At 33.7% G+C, this 25,001-nt stretch overlaps 1 long non-coding RNA gene across 4 annotated transcripts in view; it reads right to left on the bottom strand.

Moving 5' to 3' along the window:
• Positions 1–862: 862 nt before the first annotated feature.
• The window catches only part of LOC144283199 (uncharacterized), a 202,558-nt gene continuing 178,419 nt past the window's right edge, over positions 863–25,001 (bottom strand). For all 4 annotated transcript variants that reach the window (XR_013351621.1, XR_013351620.1, XR_013351617.1 and 1 more), the window contains 3 exons: positions 13,807–13,863; positions 9,235–9,267; positions 863–1,041 (listed from right to left, as the gene is read on the bottom strand). This is a non-coding gene — a long non-coding RNA (uncharacterized LOC144283199). The remainder of the gene's footprint in view (positions 1,042–9,234; positions 9,268–13,806; positions 13,864–25,001) is intronic.

Genomic DNA, 25,001 nt, shown 5'->3' on the forward strand with positions numbered 1-25,001 from the left:
CAGACTGAGACAGAGACAAAGACACAGGCAGAGGTAGAAACAGGCTCCATGCAGGAAGCCTAACGTGGGACTCGATCCTGAGTCTCCAAGATCACGCCGTGGGTGGAAGGCGGCACTAAACTGCTAAGGCACCTGGGCTACCCCTGGCCATTACATATTTGTATAGTTAGTTTCCTAACCCCTTCTTTGCATCATTCTCTCAATTGTGAAAAGTTGGATAATTCAAAGACGTCTAGAATCCAGGTCATTACTGTTTATCTCCATAGTTAACTATATTGTAAGATCTTAATCATCTTGTATTATCGTGGCAATCATCTAATGAAAGCACAGTTACACAAAATGTTATAATTCTGTGAATGCAGTGGGCCAGAATTTTGATCATTATGATAAAAAAACAACAACAAAACCAAAACAATAGTCTCTGTAAAATGCTTCAGAACCAGGAATCCCAATTGCCTAACCTGTGCCAAAAGAATAAATCCTACCAGCCATGAGGATGAATCTTAGAGATACAAATAGCTTTTATTTTAAGGATACGTACAGCCTATCCATCTTGCCTTTTTCATTAATCCAAGTACAGCAAGCACTATTAGTAATGGCACAGATGCCCCTCAGACTAGACAACAGAAATCTAGAATGTGATTTTCTTTCATTACTTACCAATTAACTGAAATGGATCTGTTACTCCATAAAGGGCAGAGATGGTATCATTGATAATTTCTGCTAGAGTTAGCAATGAGTTTCCTAGTCTTTTCTGAATGATTAGTGTAATGGAAACAATGCTCTGATTTTCTTCACACAAAAAATGAGTCAGTAATTTAGGTAGTTTTCCTAAATAATCAAGAATGGCCTCATTTTAGAGTTGATTTCTGAGACCAAAATTCCATGCTTATTTATTTAATTTGGGTTGTATACAGACCAGTGTCAGAATTCCATTCCTAAATTGCATGAGATGTTAGTCTGAGACAAACAGGGCCAGGTGTTCTGACAACAAAGGAAATACAGATTCAGTAGAGGCACAAGGAGATCCAGGGCAGGAAGCTAGGAGAGAGGGAAGAAAAAAGAAAAGAGTAGCATTAAATCTGAATCATGGCCAAATATTAACTGGGTTACACATTCATTTCTCTGTGTGTCTCTTCCAGGTGGTAAGTATTTGGCCTATTGCCCCCAAAAAAGACTGATGAATTTAAGCTGCAACCTTTATAGTAGTAATAAAGCTGCTTGATTTCATGTTCCTAATCTGGAGCATTCTAATTTTTACATCAAGTGATCAAGACACAAACTTTATGAGAGCCATTATAAAAGAACTCTGTAAGATGTTACCCCTCACTACACTGTCTTAACACCCACAATCTTCTAGAAATGTTGAAAAGAAAAATGACATCCTTAAATTGGTCAAAACTTTCAGAAAATCTTGAGTTCCCTTGGTCAAAGGCATTCTCCCACTATCACTTATGGTCATATGATCTACTTCCTCAGGCAAGCACCAGTTATCTATCAACTGATAACATGTTTAAGGACGTCACCTCCAATGCTAGAAACGCTCCACATCATATTGAAAATATACATAAAATACTAAAGCACATTCAAATCCTAGGGAGGATGAAAGATATATAAAATTCAACTGGAGTTTTTCAAAGGGCCCTTGAGGCTTTGGTTTCTATGTCCCATCTTTACAGTTTTTTCAGACTTATGCTGTTGATATGTAATGCATAACCCCAAAATAACCTTGGCTGTTTAAAATTTCTCCAACAATGCTGATTTAAATTATCAAGTGATTAGTCTATGCCATGATGAGTAGTTTCATTGAGAAATTTAGCTAACATCCATTTGAAATTATCTGGTGCCACTAAGCCACCATCTTCAGAGTGCCAGATATTATCTGAGTAAAAGAAGAAGTTAGATTTATTTCCATACTTCCTTTCCAGAATCAGGAGCTAAATATTGATATTTTATAATGGTCTCTCTGGATTCCTACAGAGAGTTATCTTTTGAAGGTTTAGATAGGTTTACATTCTTGATTAATACTCATTTATTTTAGCATAGTGATTTAGATTAGTCTAGAGCATTTCCTTTAGTTTCCGTATTATTTCATTTCCATGAGCTTTGATTTTTTTAAATAGCCACCTCTCTAGGAAGTGAGATTGCATCTATGAATTCCTGAAACTTGCTGTCCATTTTTGATGGAGGTTCCAATAGAGATGAGGAAATTCATTTGTTTTGAAAGCATCCAAAAGTCATGTATGACTCCATAAGCATAATTACTATCTGTATATATGTTTACTTTCTGGCCTTTGGCTAGCTAACAAGATCTAGTTAATACATAAGCTTTGCTTTCTGGGCTGATTTTTACCTCAGGTAGAAGACTATATTCTAAAGCTAAGCTTAAATTAATCATATCATACTTGATATCCTCCAGTTTCAGTTTTGAAGTATGAACCACTAATAAACAATACTAGGTCAAGATTATCAATGGGAGTCTATACTAATCCAACTAAGGTACAGAACATTCCCCAAGGGAGGTAAGACAGACATGATGTTCCTCTCATTCTGATGGAGACAGGAGAGTGGCAGGATTCGGTATATTGCAACAGTGGAATGATAAGGTAAGAGTGAGAGTAACAGAATCACATAAGAAATTAATTGGCTGGCTGAAAAGTGTTGTGCATTCTCAATTAGTATTAATATCTGTGCTGCATGAAGAACCATGAATTCAAAGAATGAATCTAGAACTAGTTCAGCAGATGCATAACATCAATAAGTTTTAAAGAGACAGCTGTTGTCCTAGAAAAGGAAGATAGACCTTTGCAACCAAGTCAAGGGTAAATCTATGGTAAGCAATGCATTTTTTTATACTTCCCATAAAGTCAAGTTAAAACCCCAAAACTTCTTCAGATATCTTATGCACAAATAGATAAAAAGGCTCTTAATAATTAGTAATACTTGAGAAAATCTGTTGAAGAGCCTTCTTTAGGCTACAGAATATCTGTTCATGTTGGGGTCCAGAGGAAAGGCTCTGTTATTGAAGATTTAGTTAATTCATAAAGTATTGCAATCTCAGGGGAAAAAATGGCATACATTGTCTGCAAAATCCTGTTGAACCTAAATGCCTTTTCAATTATTATTTTGTAAGAAGCCTAGGATGAGATTGGATAGTTTTCAGTATATTAAGATAGAATGCCTTTCCCTGCTGAGATATGCCACATCCTAAATAATGGACTATGTCTTGGAATAACTATAATTTATCTTTTGAAACTTTATGTCTCTTTTCTGCTAAGGCTAAGGGCAAACAAAAGGAATATTTTTAAAGGGCTTCCTTGCTCTCTGAACAAAGTAAGGATAGATCCATGTTGTATCATAACAGAATTACAAGAAAAAATTAGATCTTTCAAATCTAGATGGAGAACTCGGGGAAAAAGTGTGAATTCCTATAGCATGACATCAAGTTTAAAAGTCCATGTACAGGGATCCCTGGGTGGCTCAGCGGTTTGGTGCCTGCCTTTGGCCCAGGGCTGATCCTGGAGACCCGGGATCAAGTCTCACATCGTGCTCCCTGCATGGAGCCTGCTTCTCCCTCTGCCTGTGTGTCTCTGCCTTTCTCTCTTTATCTCTCATGAATGAATGAATGAATAAAATCTTTAAAAATAAGTAAATACATAAATAAAAGTCCATGTACAAGCTCCATGAAATAAAGATGATAACTTCCCAAGCTAGTCTAATGGCCTAACATAAAAGAATATGACTTTTTAAAGAGATAGTTGAGCTCATGTTAATATACAATGTATACAAAGTTATTTTATTGATGTACTATCTTAATTAGAAAAGTTAAATTAAGGAATGCCTCAAGAGCACTAGTCTGTAATAATTATCAGATGAATCATCTATAAATCTAAACAAAGCTGTCATTTCATGTGGGGTAGGAAAATTAGGAAAAAGAAAAAAAAGGTGGTTTTACAGATATTTTTCAGAATTTTCAACAAATGTATTTACAAGTGACTTCCTTTTCTTTCTTCTTTCTTTCTTTCTTTCTTTCTTCTTTCTTTCTTTCTTTCTTTCTTTCTTTCTTTCTTTCTTTCTTTCTTTCTTTCTTCTTTTTTTTTTTTCAAATGATATCTTATAAAGTAAGTGGATAAATAATGGCTCGTATTAGCAGTGGAGGGAGTCAGGCATGGTTTGGTGGCTGAGAAGAAAGTCTTTGATATTACACCATGTGGGACGCCTGGGTGGCACAGTGGTTGAGCATCTATCTGCCTTCAGTTCAGCATGTGATCCTGGGGTCCTGGGATCCTGTCCCACACCGGGATCCCTGCATGGAGCCTGCTTCTCCCTCTGTCTGTGTCTCTGCCTCTCTCTCTCTCTCTGTGTCTCTCATGAATAAATAAATAAAAATCTTTACAAAAAGTCACTAAAGTTCATTTTTCCTGTCCCTTCCCTATCGATTTTGCTTATCACCTTTCTTTTTTTCTCCCATGAATAAATAAATAAAATATTTTAAAAAGAAAGAAAAAGAAATTACACCACGTGAGGATATTAACTTTTGGCACTTAATATCGACTAAATTATTTTGAAGAGGTTTTTTTTTTTTTTTAACGCCTTAGCTTCTACACTGACAAATGGAGAATAAGACTATCCATCCCACTGAGGTTACATTAGGGAAAGTTTTAGTAAAATTAAACTGTATTAAATTTTCTCAGTGTTTTCACACAGCCCTTAGATTCCTAATCCTAGTCCTAAATTAATCTTAATACATCGTTTTGATAGAAGCCAGCACTGTGGAACAGAATACATTAACAAAAAATATAACTATATAACTATATATATATATATATATATATAATGTGAATAATATAATTATAGCAAACATATTTTGTATAAGTATAGTATATAGTAAGTGTATAATGTAACTATGGCATATAATATAAAATAAATATGTATGTATAAACTAAACCTGAACTTAATCTCTTCTCTCAACCTTGCTATGTCTAAATTCCTTTATTTTATTTTTTTATTATTATTTTTTTAAATTTATTTTTTATTGGTGTTCAATTTACTAACATACAGAATAACCCCCAGTGCCCGTCACCCATTCACTCCCAACCCCCGCCCTCCTCCCCTTCTACCACCCCTAGTTCGTTTCCCAGAGTTAGCAGTCTTTACGTTCTGTCTCCCTTTCTGATATTTCCCACACATTTCTTCTCCCTTCCCTTATATTCCCTTTCACTATTATTTATATTCCCCAAATGAATGAGAACATATAATGTTTGTCCTTCTCCGACTGACTTACTTCACTCAGCATAATACCCTCCAGTTCCATCCACATTGAAGCAAATGGTGGGTATTTGTCATTTCTAATAGCTGAGTAATATTCCATTGTATACATAAACCACATCTTCTTTATCCATTCATCTTTCGTTGGACACCGAGGCTCCTTCCACAGTTTGGCTATCGTGGCCATTGCTGCTATAAACATCGGGGTGCAGGTGTCCCGGCGTTTCATTGCATTTGTATCTTTGGGGTAAATCCCCAACAGTGCAATTGCTGGGTCGTAGGGCAGGTCTATTTTTAACTGTTTGAGGAACCTCCACACAGTTTTCCAGAGTGGCTGCACCAGTTCACATTCCCACCAACAGTGTATGAGGGTTCCCTTTTCTCCGCATCCTCTCCAACATTTGTTGTTTCCTGCCTTGTTAATTTTCCCCATTCTCACTGGTGTGAGGTGGTATCTCATTGTGGTTTTGATTTGTATTTCCCTGATGGCAAGTGATGCAGAGCATTTTCTCATATGCAGGTTGGCCATGTCTATGTCTTCCTCTGTGAGATTTCTGTTCATGTCTTTTGCCCATTTCATGATTGGATTGTTTGTTTCTTTGGTGTTGAGTTTAAGAAGTTCTTTATAGATCTTGGAAACTAGCCCTTTATCTGATATGTCATTTGCAAATATCTTCTCCCATTCTGTAGGTTGTCTTTGAGTTTTGTTGACTGTATCCTTTGCTGTGCAAAAGCTTCTTATCTTGATGAAGTCCCAATAGTTCATTTTTGCTTTTGTTTCTTTTGCCTTCGTGGATGTATCTTGCAAGAAGTTACTATGGCCGAGTTCAAAAAGGGTGTTGCCTGTGTTCTTCTCTAGGATTTTGATGGAATCTTGTCTCACATTTAGATCTTTCATCCATTTTGAGTTTATCTTTGTGTATGGTGAAAGAGAGTGGTCTAGTTTCATTCTTCTGCATGTGGATGTCCAATTTTCCCAGCACCATTTATTGAAGAGACTGTCTTTCTTCCAATGGATAGTCTTTCCTCCTTTATCGAATATTAGTTGCCCATAAAGTTCAGGGTCCACTTCTGGATTCTCTATTCTGTTCCATTGATCTATGTGTCTGTTTTTGTGCCAGTACCACCCGTAAAACAATCAATGTGATTCATCATATCAGCAAGAGAAAACCAAGAACCATATGATCCTCTCATTGGATGCAGAGAAAGCATTTGACAAAATACAGCATCCATTCCTGATCAAAACTCTTCAGAGTGTAGGGATAGAGGAAACATTCCTCGACATCTTAAAAGCTATCTATGAAAAGCCCACAGCAAATATCATTCTCAATGGGGAAGCACTGGGAGCCTTTCCCCTAAGATCAGGAACAAGACAGGGATGTCCACTCTCACCACTGCTGTTCAACATAGTACTGGAAGTCCTAGCCTCAGCAATCAGACAACAAAAAGACATTAAAGGCATTCAAATTGGCAAAGAAGAAGTCAAACTCTCCCTCTTCTCCGATGACATGATACTCTACATAGAAAACCCAAAAGTCTCCACCCCAAGATTGCTAGAACTCATACAGCAATTCGGTAGCGTGGCAGGATACAAAATCAATGCCCAGAAGTCAGTGGCATTTCTATACACTAACAATGAGACTGAAGAAAGAGAAATTAAGGAGTCAATCCCATTTACAATTGCACCCAAAAGCATAAGATACCTAGGAATAAACCTCACCAAAGATGTAAAGGATCTATACCCTCAAAACTATAGAACACTTCTGAAAGAAATTGAGGAAGACACAAAGAGATGGAAAAATATTCCATGCTCATGGATTGGCAGAATTAATATTGTGAAAATGTCAATGTTACCCAGGGCAATATACACGTTTAATGCAATCCCTATCAAAATACCATGGACTTTCTTCAGAGAGTTAGAACAAATTATTTTAAGATTTGTGTGGAATCAGAAAAGACCCCGAATAGCCAGGGGAATTTTAAAAAAGAAAACCATATCTGGAGGCATCACAATGCCAGATTTCAGGTTGTACTACAAAGCTGTGGTCATCTAAATTCCTTTAATAAGAAATTTACTTAACATGAGTTCATATATTAGTTTCCTGGAACTGCCATAACAAAGTACCACAAACAGGGTGTTTGTTTAAACAATAAAAATTTATTGTCACACAGTTCTGGAGACTGGGTCTGAAATCAGAGTATCAGCCGAGTTGGGCCGTGAGGGAGACTGTCCCACACCTATCTCCTAGTTTCTGGTAGCCTTAGGCATTCCTTGGATTGTAGATGATGTTCACAGTGTGTCTTCATATTGGCTTCCTTCTATCCATGTCTACTTGTATTCAAATTACCCCTTTAATAACACCAATATTGGATTGGGACCAGCCCTAATGACTTAACCTTATCTTGATCATCTATAAAGATCCTTTTTTGTATTCAGCTTATGTTTACATGTACTAGGAGATAGGATCTTTTTCAGCGGCCACAATTCAACCCACAGTACTCCACATAAATATTAACACTAGTGCAATTATATAAATGCTGTACATATAAAATTTCAGTTATATTTACATTTTAAAAAAATCTTTCTTACTCTACATCTGCATTCTGTGACCATTCTGTTTTTTTTAATTTATTTTTTATTGGTGTTCAATTTACTAACATACAGAATAACCCCCAGTGCCCGTCACCCATTCACTCCCACCCCCCGCCCTCCTCCCCTTCTACCACCCCTAGTTCGTTTCCCAGAGTTAGCAGTCTTTACGTTCTGTCTCCCTTTCTGATATTTCCCACACATTTCTTCTCCCTTCCCTTATATTCCCTTTCACTATTATTTATATTCCCCAAATGAATGAGAACATATAATGTTTGTCCTTCTCCGACTGACTTACTTCACTCAGCATAATACCCTCCAGTTCCATCCACATTGAAGCAAATGGTGGGTATTTGTCGTTTCTAATGGCTGAGTAATATTCCATTGTATGCATAAACCACATCTTCTTTATCCATTCATCTTTCGATGGACACCGAGGCTCCTTCCACAGTTTGGCTATTGTGGACATTGCTGCTAGAAACATCGGGGTGCAGGTGTCCCAGCTTTTCATTGCATCTGTATCTTTGGGGTAAATCCCCAACAGTGCAATTGCTGGGTCGTAGGGCAGGTCTATTTTTAACTGTTTGAGGAACCTCCACACAGTTTTCCAGAGTGGCTGCACCAGTTCACATTCCCACCAACAGTGTAAGAGGGGACCATTCTGGTTTTAATTCTTGTTTATATTATAATTTCTACATTGAGTCTGAATATAATGAGCCCTATGTGAATACCAGTGTCTATGCATGGACACTTGAACTATAATAAAACCTTACATTAAAATAATATAAATAAATAAGTAAACAAATCTGATGCAAAAATGATGTCAATATCTTCATCTAGGTACATTTAAATGAGAAAAAGGGAAATAGACATCTGTAGCAACACATACATTTTATTATTTGTTTTAGCATTTAAATTAAGGTTTTTAATTATGGTATAGCACAGTAAAGAAAGGCCAATTGTTGATTACTACAACGAAGATTCATATTCTAATACCTATATTTGCCTGGCATAGCTGGTAATTCAAGGAATAATGCCTGACATGCACTTTATGTTATAAAGTTCATGTTAGTTGGGTTGGAAGCACTGCAAGCAAAAATAAAGTCTGTTAGGTTCAAGGTTGCAGTAAGATTCAAAAGATCATGCATTACAGAAAGAAAAGATCTGAAAAGGACACCGGAGAATATGAATTCCATGGACCATGAATAAGATATCCTTTATAGTTAGGTAGCTATCTTTCTTAAAGTCAAACATTTTTCTTCAGTTTTGAGAAAGAATCAAGGTCCCAAACAATTCAATTTTATGGTGTTCTGACCCCCAATAATTACAAAATGAAATAAGACTGAGAATTAAGTTAGAGAAGAGGAATCACTTACTTCTGGTGAAGCTTGAGGAATATCTATGAAGATCTGAAAAATAAAACTACCTTTGCTTTTTTGAGGAAATGAGGACAGGAATTTTATCTAATACTGCATCATTTCACATGTAGAGTACTAATAGAAACTAAGCAAAATATATTTTATCTAATATTGTATATTTCACATGGAGAGTAACAAAGACCCAACAATGGAAAAACCAAATTAATATGTACATTTTTTATGAACATGCTATATGAATAAAAATGGGGGAAAAAAAGGAGGCGCCTGGGTAGCTTAGCGGTTTGGTGTCTGCCTTTGGCCCAGAGCATGATCCTGGAGTCCCAGGATCGAGTCCCACATCAAGCTCCCTGCATGGAGTCTGCTTCTCCTGCCTATGTCTCTGCCTCTCTCTGTGTCTCTCATGGATAAATAAATAAAATCTTTAAAAAAAAAATGGAAAAAAATATTGCAGCTCTCTTTTTAAAAATCTGCGGGTGGTTACCCTCATGTGTTGTTGTTTTCACATTAGAGAAATTCAAATAAGGAATATCTCAAATGCCAACCTTCCAAAGTAACCAACAGCAACATTTTATGGACTGCAATGTATCATTCCTTCCTTTTAATTGCATCTTTAAAATACTTTTTCAAATAGATTTTTTATGTTTTATTTATTTTTTTGTTTCTTTATTTTTTATTAATTTTTAAAAATTTTTTATAAATGTATTTTTTATTGGTGTTCAATTTGCCAACATATAGAATAACACCCAGTGCTCATCCCGTCAAGTGCCCACCTCAGTGCCCATCACCCAGTCACCTCCACTCCCCTCCCACCTCTTCTTCCACCACCCCTAGTTCGTTTCCCAGAGTTAGAAGTCTCTCATGTTCTGTCTCCCTTTCTGATATTTCCCACTCATTTTTTCTCCTTTCCCCTTTATTTCCTTTCACTATTTTTTTATATTCCCCAAATGAATGAGACCATATAATGTTTGTCCTTCTCCGATTGACTTACTTCACTCAGCATAATACCCTCCAGTTCCATCCACGTCGAAGCAAATGGTGGGTCTTTGTCGTTTCTAATGGCTGAGTAATATTCCATTGTATACATAAACCACATCTTCTTTATCCATTCATCTTTCGATGGACACCGAGGCTCCTTCCACTGTTTGGCTATTGTGGACATTGTGCTATAAACATCGGGGTGCAGGTGTCCCGGTGTTTCATTGCATCTATATCTTTGGGGTAAATCCCCAGCAGTGCAATTGCTGGGTCAGGGCAGATCTATTTTTAACTCTTTGAGGAACCTCCACACAGTTTTCCAGAGTGGCTGCACCAGTTCACATTCCCACCAACAGTGTAAGAGGGTTCCCCTTTCTCCACATCCTCTCCAACATTTGTGGTTTCCTGCTTTGTTAATTTTCCCCATTGTCACTGGTGTGAGGTGGTATCTCATTGTGGTTCTGATTTGTACTTCCCTGATGGCAAGTGATGTGGAGCATTTCTTCATGTGCTTGTTGGCCATGTCTATGTCTTTAGACAGCCTCACATAATGTGGTCAGAAGTAGCTAAATTTTTATTAAAAAAATCTGTTAAGACTGAAGGCTACAGTATATGAGTATCATGTCAGAGATAGGGCTGTTCTGAGCCACAAGGAATATAAAGCATGGCTACATATATTGGTGCTTGAGGCGAACTAAAGATGCAGAACATTGAAGCTTGTTATTTGCAATTTTTAAATGTTTTTTTCAAGTAAAATATTTTAAAGTAGCTTTAGGTTCACAGCAAAATCAAGAGGAATGTACAGAGATTTCCCATGTACTCCCAGTCCTATATGTGCATAGACTCTCCTATTATACTTATCCCCAAACAGGGTGTTAACATTTGTTAAAACTTCTGAACCCAGTGACACATCATATCACCCAAAGTCCACAATTTACCTTAGTGCTCACTCTTGGTGGTGTACGTTCTATGCTTTTAGACAAATGTATATCAGGATGTATCTACTATTACAGTATCACAGAGAGTATTTTCACTGCCCTAAAAATTGTCTATGCTCCACCTATTCACCCTTCTCCCACAACCCCTGATCTTTTTATTGTCTCCACAGTTTAACCTTCCTCCAGAATGTCCTATAGTTGGAATCTTGTAGCCTTTTCAGATAGGTTTCTTTCACTTAGTAATATGCATTTAAGGTTCCTCCATGTCTTTAGATGCATGGCTTGATAGCAAATTTCTTTTTAGCACAGAAGAATGTTTTGCTATCTGGATATACCACAGTTTGGTTATCCATTCACCCACTGAAGGGCTTATTTGTAAAAGACCAAAATCAGGTTGGCAGTATGTAGTATGTGTCCTAGTTTGGGGTGTGTCAAAGCAGATCCTGAGTCAAGAATGATTACAAGAACTGTTTTGGAAGGCAAATTCAGGAAGTACTGCGAGGGGGTAAAAAAGCAGCAAAGAGAAGGGAGGCAACCTAATACAAAGTATAACAAGAAGCCTGGTTGTCCCTATGGTACTTGGGCTGGAGACCCTTTGGGAAACTTTTGAAACATAGCAGAGATTTGTTTTTAGAGGGGTGAGGAAGAGAAAATTTACTTACCAACCGCTATCTCTTAGGACAAACCTGGAAAACATTATTTATGCACCTTCCAGATGTCCTACTGTATAGCTTCCCTAGCCAGAAGTCTTCAGACGCAGAGCCACTAAGTATGTAAGGGAAATGTCTACAGGTGACTTCTGGAGTGAAAAAGAGAATTTGGGTAGTGAATTGTCACAGTGTCTCATAATATGATAGTTTTATGTTATTTGTGAGGTGGCTTAAAATTTAAAATAATCTGGGCACAAATGTTTAACTTGATATGTTACTAATGGCATTTGAAATATTATTCATTGCAGTAATAGTGCAGTAATAATGGAAAACTTAGAATGTAGTGTATAAGAATATAAAAAATCACATCAACTCCACCACTGAGAAATAACTAATACTATAAGTCTACACATGTACAAATCTAAGTATACACATGTACAAATCTGTTATTTTATGATAATATTTTTTTTCCATTTCACCTAATTCTATTTTACGCATACAAATTCATGTGCAACGACATACAACTATCTTATTTTGTCTCAAAGACAATATTATAATTAATCAATCCCTAATACTTCTAGGTATTTGATGATGTTTGCAAGAATACTTTACATAAATTCTATCTACTTTAGTTATCTCATATTATAGAAATTATCTATCATTTGGGGAAAGAAAAAAGAGCAAGCCTTTCCATTATTAGCCAGATATTTTTAAAATTAGGTTTCCAATTTTTTGAAAAATATTTTATGTAACACAAGTTCATTTAAGCAATTTTGAAAAAGTTAGAAAATACAAAGCATCTCAAAATCACAAAAAACTCAATCACTCATACATAACCAATTATACCATATATATGCAGTTGTAGAAAGAGCACAATGATAATTTTAATCATTTTATTTTACTCAGCTATTACACAAATATTCATGTATACATTATTATTTTAATTTATAAAGCAATGTTTTTAATAATCTCACATTTCCCTAGTTTTTAATAGTCATGTATGGCAGATTAATTTTATTTTTTATTTTTTAAGAGATTTTACTTATTTGAGAGAGACAGCACTAGCAGGGGAAGCACCAGAGAGAGAGAGGGAGAAGCAGGGAGCCCAATGCAGGGCTCCCCAGAGTAATTTTATAACTGCCCCCAGAATAATTTTATAATATTTACATTATTCGCTGGGCCTTCAAGTCCATACATCACATGTGCACACACACAAATACAACTATCACTACCACCAAAAAACCTATAGGTTTGTCTTTCTCCTTCTAGCCTCATTTAAAATTTATCCTTGGCAGGTTTATACATTGTTTTATATATTTTTCCAATTAAAATTACAAGTGTTGGGGGCACTTGGGTGGCTCAGTTGGTTAAGTGGTTAAGCCTCTGCCTTTGGCTCAGGTCATGATCCCAGGGTCCTGGGACTGAGCCCCACATTGGGCTCTCTGATCATCAGAGAGTCTGCTTCTCCCTCCACTGCTCTCCCTCCTCCTACTCATGCTCTCTCTCTCTTAAATGAATAAATAACATATTTTTAAAAATGAGAAGTTTTTTAGAATATATGTTATACACTTTTATATCCTTACTATTGACAGACTAATTAAAATTCATTTGGAATCAAAATTTGAACTGACATGATATTAAAATGTTACAATCTGCCTTTATGTCAGACAAATTTTATGTCAGTCTATATACATAAATACACAAATTTTACATGTACCCAAACATGTAAAATTTGCCTAAAATCAGCAGGTTTACTTGACAAATTAAGAGATGACTGACTCAAAATAGGCGGATGAACTTTATTCAGAAATGCTGTTTTAAATATCGTAGAATAAAAAAGGAATTAGCTTAAAAGTTGTTCAAGTCAGAAATTTATATTCAAGCTATATTAATATCAAACTTTAACCCAACCAAAAGGCTTATTTTTTCATAAGCTACACACACACACACACACACACACACACACACACACACCACTCACTCAGAGTTACTAAATTTCAACTCACCACAGAATGACTCAACTGCTTGTCTGTCGGATTTCTATCAAGATATCTCTGCTTTACCTGTTGGGAGTTTAAGGTAATTTTGAGAGTCTTAACTTTTTAAAAGACTCTATTCACATGACTTCTTTACAGCTTAAAAATGCATTATCTGTGAACTCCAAGATTTCAAATATGAAACACTAATGGAAAATTTCTATAATGCAATTGTTCTCAGTTTTTTGAAGTGACTATAAAAAGGGGTTAATATCATAAAATACTCTTTTTGTTGATAAATTGGATACATTTTCGGACCTCCATAAGCTATAGTACTGGCCAAAATCTGTATGCCGTATTTCCCACAATGAAAAGCTTTAAGTTAGTGGAAGAGAGAAACTAAGAGTCTTCAGGCATAGCCATCAATCACATAAGACTCTAGGCTTATATGTACCACAGTAACTTCTACTTTAAATCATCTTTAAAGATTGAGTAGTGGCTTAAAGAATATAAAATTTTGGGATGCTTGAGTGGCATGTTGAAGTTGCTTTTCACTTTTGAATCACTGAAAACTGTATTTGTAACAGATCATCAGTGACACAATAGGTATTATCAACGAGGATTTGGAACTTATTAGAAATATCATTATTCATTTACATACTGAAGACTATATATGAAAAATTGGGACTAATTTATTTTAGATATTGTGTATGGCCTTCTTTGATATTTCAAATCTGTTTTAAATGTTGCTCAATTGCTTGGGCAGTGTTTTATATATTTTTAGTTAAATGTATCTGTATTTTAGAATAAAACATAAAAAGTGTATGTCAGGATTGTTCTTCACATTTGTCATTTTAAAAATATTAAGTTTACAAAGAATTAAGGGAGTCTCTTGGGATGATCTAAATGTTTTCTACAGATAGCATCTGACCTGCTTTTTTGAAGAATGAATTAGGGATAGTCTGGAAAAGGAAAATGTATGGTGGAGAGAGGAAGACAATACTGGGTGAAGAGAAATTAATAGGCTAGTAGGAGATGGAAAAGCTGGCACATTTGTGTGTCTGCAAGCAGTTTGTTCTAGAGTATGATGGGAAAATGGTGCCACTGAGATTGAGGGTAAAGCATGTGAAAGTATTTGAATGATTCAGTAAAATTTACAGAGGTTAGGATTCCTTATAGGAGTCATTAGGATATTTTAGACAAAGGCATAACCTATATGATCAACATTATATAAAGGACATTATATAAACTGTGTGAATGTATTTGAGGGGATGAAAAATAAAATCAACTAGGAAACTACTTTAATTACATACAAAGAATAATTATGTCTGAATCAAGACCACAGCAAACCAAAGGAAAGGGATACGTGAATTCATGATAGATAAAGCAGAATAATCAGGGCATTCTGAATGGATTTGAGTAGAAAAGAAGAAATAGGACTAAGGATGGTTTTCTCATTACCATTTCCAATTGCTCTTATTTGGGCCTATTGATTTACTTATATTCATGGTCATTTACTTATTGATTCCCTTATTCACTTAGGCAATATTTTCATTTAAGACCTCTTATATACCAAGTACTGTGCTATAAACTAGGCACATGGCAGTGAACAAGTTAGATAAGATTTCTTATTTCATTATATTGCCAAATTCATTCCAATTGCCAAATTAGTTCTAAAATATTAAAAGCATATAAAACTTATGATTTCTAAATTGATTGAAACATGATTTATGACTGATTGTGACATTCCCTTTTTACATACTGTGACCCACCATCCAGGCTGTTCTCTAGAGTTGTCAACCCGTGTAATTTCACTTATACAAGTCTTTTTTTGCACCTTTTCTTTTTCTACCTGTAACTAGCTACAATAGGTAATAAACATTCCTTGAATTTGTATCCCAAAATACAGTAGTTATATATAGTTTGAGTGAACTGTTAAGAAGGAAAAATGTCTAAAAGGAATACTAAAGATAATATAAATAATAATTTGGTGGTTTATTATATTGATCAATGAAATTTTATGTATCTTACTTTATCTGCACTGCAAAATAAACATTTGAGTTAAAAAGATATTAGTTTCTCATTCTACAGAAAAATAAATAAAAGTTCAGAAAGTGTAAATTATTTGTCCAAAATCACAACAGATAGATAATAAAGGTTACTTTGGGAATTTAAATTTAAATTTAAAATTTAAATTTAAAATTTAAATATAATTCCTTCAACTCTATGTTTAAAGGAGTTACATTACATTTCTTTTTTAAAGGAGTTTAAAAGAGTTACATTACATTTCTTTAAAGGAGTTACATTACATTTTAAAGGAGTTTAAAGGAGTTACATTACATTTCTTTTTTTAAAAGGCATATGCTATTTAAAGGAGTTACATTACATTTCTTTTTTTAAAAGGCATATGCTATTAAGTCAATATGAACAACACTGCCATAGCTTTTTTTAAAAAATGGGAAAAAATACACTTGATATGAAAAAAGGTGTAATGGGTTTAGAACTATGATCTTAAGCCATAAATTAAAGGAGTACTATCTCTCTGTTTTTATAATTTGGGCATTTAATTGGATCTTAGAATATTTTCTTTGGCTATCCCTATGACCTAAGTGAATAAAAAAAAATACTGGGGAGTGGTATAACAATCGAAAAAGGAATATGAAATAATAAATCTTAAAAAGAAAAAAAGCGATGTTTGGGTGGCTCAGTGTTTGGGCGCCTGCCTTCGACTCGGTCGTGATCCCTGGATACAGGATCGAGTCCTGCATGGGGCTCCCTGTGAGGAGCCTGCCTCTCCCTCTGCCTGTGTCTCTGCCTGTCTCTCTCTTTTGTATCTCTCATGAATAAATAAATCTTTGAAAAGAAGAAAAAGGAATATAAAATTTATCATTGTTTTTATTCAGTTTGCTTTTCTTGTGATTAAATATAAGCCTTTATAAAGTTTCATTATTTATTATATTCATTATTTGTATACATTTAAAAACATTTTCTTACATTTCTTTCATTTCCTACATTAATAGAATGCATTATATATGCATATTTTCACTACAGATTAGTGTTATAAATAAGACAGACATTTTAAAATGCTCTCTGAACCATTCCCTCTCCATGTTTTATTACTGGGAATTCAAATCTTGGCCTCAAGTAGATCTACTCTTATATATTTTTCCCACAATAAGATAAAACCTGATTGATATTCAACACAGGTTCTATTTTAAAGCGTACCATCTGTGACAGTTCCTTTTTGAACACCAGCATTATGCTGACATTGCATTACTAAAATGAAGGATTCCTGACACTATGAGAAGTCCCAGGACTCTGACCTAGAAAAAAATGGCTCTTCTTCAGCATGTTTTGTTTCTCTTAGTTATTGAGAAAAAAACACAAAACGGGATTCTATTAATACCCAAATTCTAAAACCTACAGTGCTAGTGTGATACCTGTTTATTTATTTATTTATTTATTTATTTATTTATTTATTTATTTATTTATTTTTGTGATACCTGTTTAAACATCCCAGGTCTTTCAAAGATTAATGGAAGCTGTTGGGCAGAACTTTGCTACTGGGTACTGTATTGTACAGTGTTTGGAAACTATGTCAAAATATCAAAGATATAAAGAAGCTTAAAGAGTAGGTTATATATATCTCTTATTAATTTAACACTTATAAATTGTGATGATGGTAGTTTCCAAATAAAATAACATAGCTGAAATAGTTTCTTAATTATGAGCTGCAAGAAAAGTATGTGCTACATGAAACTAAAGATAGCTTAGCTCCCTGAACTGTATTTTTAACCAACTGACTCTCCAAAATCAAATTAGAAGACACTTATATGCAAAATAACTTTAAAATAATGAATTGAAATTAAGTCTGATACTAATTTCTATGTTTTTAATTGTTTTTATGAATGTTTTACAACTTAAACTTGTGATATAGAGAAATTTTATATTCCATCATGTTTAGCTTTCTTCAGGTTTTTATAATAGTGTGCTTCTTGGTAACTTGATAAAATGTTTCAATAAACCATAATTAGTGTACAAAAACAAATTCAATTATTTCAAACAAATTCATATTTCAAAATACGAAATGTTTTGCAGTGCTTCTTTGTAGTGAGTAGCATAAAATTTCATATCTTTCATATCAGAATAAATAAATAAAAATAAGAGAACAATAGTGACAGAGGAGATTAAAATTTTTAAGTGCAGATAAGGGATTTTAAATAGACTATAGTAAAAGTAAATATCAACAGTTCTTTGGTAGCTAATGTTCCCAAGCATAACACAATGAATTTAATGGGATAGGAATTAAGGAGTGCACTTGTCATGATGTATGGAATTGTTGGATCACTGTATTGTACACCTGAAACAAATATAGCACTGTATACTAACTAGCTGGAATTAAAATATAAAAATAAAAAAAATTAAGTAAAATTAAACTAAATTTAATTTAATTTAACAAAAAATAAAATAAAAAAAATATATATATATATATATACCTCAGAATATATCTGAGAGCTCCCAAGAACAACATAATAAATTTAAAATATATATACCTGTGCACATATATAGCAATTAAATAAACATAACTTTTGAAATTCTATTTGCAAACCTTACCTTAGAGTATTACAGTACTCTAAATTTAAGGATTCAGTAGTGTATCTTTCAGTATCATATGCATTAATCAAGTCAGTACAAATGAATTCCTTAAGAATCTATTTTATGTCAAACACAGGTTAAGTGGTAAAAAGAACTATGACAGTAAAAAAGAAAACTAGATGAATGAGTGAGTGAGTGAATGAATGAATTAATGAATAATGACAGTGGTTTGCATTATCAGAGCCATACAATACTGCTGGAAAACTAACATATACAGGAGATATGAGATATGAGATATAAGACTACATAGCACTCTTGAGGAAGCAACATAAACATTTGAAAATATTGCCAATAACACACAGCATATCTTAAGAATTGTCATAGTCAAAAAGATTTAAAGCCATATTCATATTTAAAAATCTGAGATTACTTCTTTTTGAATTTAATTTACTATGTTTGTGCCCGTGGCTTCCACTCGACGTTTGACATTTCCTTCTTTCTTTCTCAACTTGAGCCTTTATCTGAACCACAAAGAATGAACACACTAGCAGTCCTTCTTAGAAACTAAGTTCCTTGACAGAGCAGAGAATCTAATTTCCTGTTGAGGTTTAGAAGCCAAGGGCATGATCCAACGGTCAACTTTGAATGGGGGAACTTTGAGTGACTTGGCCTGAAAGCAGGAACTAATCAGATTTCTCATCTAACATACTCTTAAAAGAAAATGGGACAGTCAGTATCTCTCATTCTTACTACCGAGGTTGACTGTTTTCAGAACTCTCTTGGTCTCATATATGCTGGATTGATAATAAGTTCTTTAAGGGATAGCTATAATATTTTAAACATGATTAGATGCCATGTCTTCAACATTGTTTCTACTACCTTGCAAAATCAAGTTCTTAATTAAAGCTTAATTTTAGTCCTAAAGTCATATCTTAGTCATAAACTAAGGTAAATTAGTTTGGCAGGGGTAGATACATTAGTGTGTCATCAGATCAAGACAGAATCAAAGAAAGAATAGGCAGTTGTGTCAGAGATGTTAAATATTTGGACATAGCCAAGTAAACTAGATTTTTAAAATATCCTTTTTACATGGAAACTAACATGTCATAGATGGCCATTAATTAGGAAACTCAAAGGACATCTTGTGATAAAAGCCAGATTACATAGGACTGATCAATGAGTGTGATGTGATGAGTGATGAAAATGAATACATCTACTCTTGAAACTTTCAGACTTGAAGGAGATTATACATATTATGCAATGGTTAGATAAGAATAGGTGTCAAAGGAGAGCTATTTTATTTTTAGGATATTACAGGCTTGGATATGTGATAACAGTACTGAATGAGACCATGGAGAGGAAAAAAAAGAAAAGAAGATTGTTTATGGAAATAGGTTTCTGAGTGTTTGGAATATGGTCAAAGGGAGAAACTATTATGTTGAAGTGTGTTCCCTATAAACCAACTTTGTTGAGGGTTTTTTTCTTATCATGAATGGATGTTTACTTTGTCAAATGCTTTTTCTGCATCTCTTGAATAGAAAGTACAAATACCACTGAAATGTCTATACTACCCAAAGCAATCTACACATTTAATGCAATCACTATCAAAATACTACTAGCATTTTTCACAGAGGTAGAGCATCCTAAAATTGGTATGGAACCACAAAAGACCCAGAATAACCAAAGCGACCTTGAAAAAGAAAATCAAAGCTGGAGGCATCACAATTCTGGACTTGAAGTTATATTACAAAGCTGTAATGATCAAAGCAGTATGGTACTGGCACAAAAATAAACATATAACATGTAAATCAATGGAACAAATATAAAACCCAGAAATGAACACACAACTATATGGCCAATTAATCTTCGACAAAGTAGAAAAGAATATACAGTGGGAAAAGTCTCTTTAACAACTGGTGATGGGAAAAAAGGACAGCAACATGCAGAAGAATGAAACTGGAACACTTTAACACCAAACACACACACACACAAAATTAAAAATAAACTAAAGGCCTAAATGTAGGACATGAAACCATAAAAATCCTAGAGGAGGACACTATCAGTAACCTCTTTGACATCGTCTGTAGCAATTTCCTTCTAGATATGTCTCCTGAGACAGGGGAAACAAAAGCAAAAAGAAATGGGATTTCATTAAAATAAAAAGCTTCTGCATAGCGAAGGAAACCATCAATAAAACCTAAAGGCAATTTATAAATGACATATCTGATAAGGGGTTGGTAACCAAAATATACAGAGGACTTATTAAGAAAAGAACTTCTAAAACTCAGCACTTACAAAATTCAGCACCCAAAAAATGAATAATCCATTGAAAAATGGGAAGAAAACATGAATAGACATTTTTCCAAAGATATACAGATGGCTAATAGACACATGAAATTATGCTCAATGCCACTTACTTATCATCAGAGAAATACAAATCAAAACTATAAATCACACCTGTCAAAATGGCTAAAATCTACAACACAAGAAACAACAGGTGTTGACAAGGATGTGGAGAAAGGGAACCATCTTACACCATTGGTAGGAATGCAAGGTGGTACAGCCACTCCGGAAAACAGTATGGAGCTTCCTCAAAAAGTTAAAGATAAAACTATCCCATGAACAAGCACTGCACTGCTAGATATTTACCCAAAGAATACAAAAATACTAGTTCAAAGGGATACATGCACCCCAATGTTTACAACAGCATTTTCTGTAAGAGCCAAATAATGGGAATAGCTCAAGTATCCATCTACTGATGAGTGAATAAAGAAGACTTGGTATATATATATGGTTTTATATTCAACCTACAGACTTTAAAATAACTGTGGCTTTAATGTTCAATAAGATAAATGAAAGAATTTTTTGGATAAAATAAATATATAAAAGTCCAATAAGAATATCTAAACTTGAAAAATATAAGAGCTAAAAGTATAAAGTAATAATAACAATAATAATCAGTAGAAACATACAAATTGAAGAGGATAGACAAGAAAAAATATGTCAAATACACAGAAAATGCATATTAGGCTGTATAGTGAATATCTGCTGTATAGTGAATATCCTTAACATTTCATGTAAAAAGTAAACTGCTATAGTCACCAGAAAGATAAAAAAATAAAGGAGAAATAACGCTACATCTTCCAATACATAAAAAGAGAGACAATGATTGTAAGATGTGACTTTTCAAAAAAAAAAAAAAATGGAAGCCTATAGATGGTGAAATTTATGTTTAAACTACTGGGAAGGAAAAGGCAGTCAATATATATCTTAAATTTTCTTAAAAGTGAAATTAAAATGTTTCAAGGATAAGAAACAAAGGAAAAATCTTGACCCTTGAACAATGCAGAGGCTAGGGGCACCAACACCCTGCACAGTAAAAAAGTCCATGAACAACTTTTAACTCCCTAAGAACTTCACTAATATTAGCCTACTGTTAGCAGAAACTAATAACAAAAAACGTTGATTAATACATATTTTGTATAAGTATTCATACAATAAAATGATCTAGAGAAATGAAAACATTTTGAAGAAAATCATTAAAAAAAGAAAATACATTTATTGTACTAGACTGCGGTTTTTTTTTTTTAAATCCACATTTAAGTGGACTGATGTAGTTCACATCCATGTTATTTAAGGGTCAATTATGTATTCATACATTCACAAAGGAACTATACTGAAAGAAATAGTAAATGTATGTGACCAGATAGAAGAAAATCTTTTTTGATGCAATACAAAATGAATATCCAGTACTAGGAAGATACATATCTGGAGAAATCAATTCCATTTATACTTATTTTATGAAATAAAAATATCATTTGTGGATTAAAAATTTAGGATTAATATATCTGGTAACAAAGATAAAAAAAAGTCAGAGCATAAATGTAGCTCAAGTTTGTAAGATCCTAGCATTGTTAGAGAAGTGGTAAAAGGAATTCTTTAAATTAGGATCTACTCTGTCAGAGATATATGCTATAATTACTAGGATAATTTATAAAAGGATAATAAAATGATGTATAATTAATAAGCCAATATAGAAAAAAAAAGGCTAGAAATACATGATCCATCTAAAAGAAGAAATGATAAAATAAGTAATTGGGAAAAATAGAAATAAATGTTAAAATGGTAGATTCAAATCTAAATATAAATCCCATTAAAGATAAATGAATTGAATTCTCCAAGTAATATTCTATTATGCCACAAAATTAAAAAAATAATACAGGAATATAATAATAGTGGGATTATATTTGACATCTTCTCTCAGTAGCTGATAGAAAAATTATAGCAACAAACAGAAAGGATGTGATTAACCACTTTAATCAAACTGACTTATGCAGAGATTTGCCCTCAGTAAGTGCAGAATGTATATCTTTATTCAAGTGCACAGGAACCATTGCATAAAATTAGCCACATGTTGGTTCATGTTGCAAATACTTTATTAGTTTTTATTTGCATTTTATCCAATCCAAATTTGACTTTTTTTAAACAAAAATCAGTAATTTTTTTCAATTCATTGGATAACTATTGAACTTTATAAACCTAAATCCATCTATTTATTCTGAAGTATTTGTCACTTGTATATTGAGACAATCAAAACAATTAGCAATTCATTTCACTCAGTGTAATTTTTCTATTAGTAGCCTTATGTATTGATGGATTTAAACAGTTTTCCTGGATAAGCTTTGTATGGAGATCTATTGTATGCCTCCGTAGAGAGGGATTAGCATGCTCTGCCACTGGATTATTTCTAATCTCTCAAATCTGACACTTTTTTAGGTATATGCTAGACCCATATTATAAGTTGACTAAGTGAGTCACAGTGTTTTATTTTTTTTATTTTTTATTTTTTTTAAATTTACCTTTTTTATTTTATTTTATTTTTTATTTATTTATGATAGTCACAGAGAGAGGGAGAGAGGCAGAGACATAGGCAGAGGGAGAAGCAGGCTCCATGCACTGGAAGCCTATTGTGGGATTCGATCCCGGGTCTCCAGGATCGCGCCCTGGGCCAAAGGCAGGTGCCAAACCACTGCGCCACCCAGGGATCCCCAGTCACAGTGTTTTAAAGGCATATTTTGTTTTGCTTTGACTTGGCTGTAAAACAACCACCTATTAATATTTCAGTTGCACCAACATTTCCTTATTTTCTAAACACCTCAATCAATACGAAAGTGGTCTCAGTCTAATTGAAACACTAACTTGTACATTCTGCTTATGATTTAGGCAAGAATTGCTAGCAAAAATAAACTGTCTATAATAGCTAGTCATGAGGCTGTAAATCAAAGTGATAAGAGGAATAATTTATTGTCATAAAATTATATAGTATTATAAACCTATTGACTACTCATATGCTCATATTAAAATCATCCCTCCTTTTATCCTACCAGAAAAATTGGTAATTCAATAATGATAACTATATCGATATACCTAATACTTTGAGGTGATGATGAAACAACTGGCGACCTGATTTTCCAGAGTTGCAAGATTTGGAGAGTCCTGGACATTCCCAATATTTATTTCCATGATTACCTCTGGGTTAGGGGAATCTTTAAGCTACATTCCTTTCTTGAAATATGAACACACATGGGTTAATTATACCAACTACACAAGTGAAATTTCAATTCAACTCCAGGTTCTTTATTCATTATTTGGAATGAAATCAGTCTCTTGTTAGAGAAACAAGTTCTGTCCTGGATGTCATAATAAGTTCTCTACCAATATGTATTTCTACTTTGACAGAGAAAGGCAAAATTTGAGTCTCATGTACAAGCTTGAACTCTTCTCAGAATCTGGATTAACAACCACAATTGTTTATTAAAGTTTTTGACTACATGTAACTTCCACTACTGTAAGGATGAAGGAAGTATAAGATCTAATGCTGTAACCCATTCATTTTTGGTTATGCTACATTTTTGTCATTTGAGGAAAATATGACACATGTATATTGATATTTTAACACATTTTGTTCAGGCATTTCATCTTTCAAAAAAATGAAGAACTCTTGAATTACATTATTATACTTGATACAAAAAAATGCATAAGGACTAGTTTTTACCTTTTCAATTTCTACTATTCCACTAATGTTAACCTTTTTGTTTATTTCATCACTATTATTCTATTCATACATATTATTTTAATTATACTGTAGGCATCATTATTTATATCACAATTAGTGTTATATTTTAAGCATCTACCCATATATCTACTTAGTTGCTATGCATGTTATGTGCTGTTTCTATGACTTGGTGAAGAGTAATTAGCCCTGACCCTGTAAGTATTGATGGTAGCCAGACAGAACTCAAAGGTCTGAAAATAATTCTTTCACTTGACTGTTTTACTGATATTAACAGGAAAATAGCAATCAGACCTTCTTTAAGGATCAACATTTAACTAAGATCACTTTTAAAATTAAAGATTAGAAGACTACATTAAGTATTAATACCATATTGTACTGTAATTTCATTTTTACTTTTTAAATCATTGTCTTATTATTGAAAGGTAGTCATGTTAAAGCTTTAGAAGTATGGGTTTTTTAAGTCTAATTGATTACTTTTGTAATGATCCACTATAGGAAAATAGTGAATGAAGCACAATTAATTGCTTAAATCATGCTACAGAAATTTGCAGAG

The sequence above is a fragment of the Canis aureus genome, chromosome 14 (genome assembly GCF_053574225.1).
Source record: "Canis aureus isolate CA01 chromosome 14, VMU_Caureus_v.1.0, whole genome shotgun sequence".
Lineage (NCBI taxonomy): Eukaryota > Metazoa > Chordata > Mammalia > Carnivora > Canidae > Canis > Canis aureus.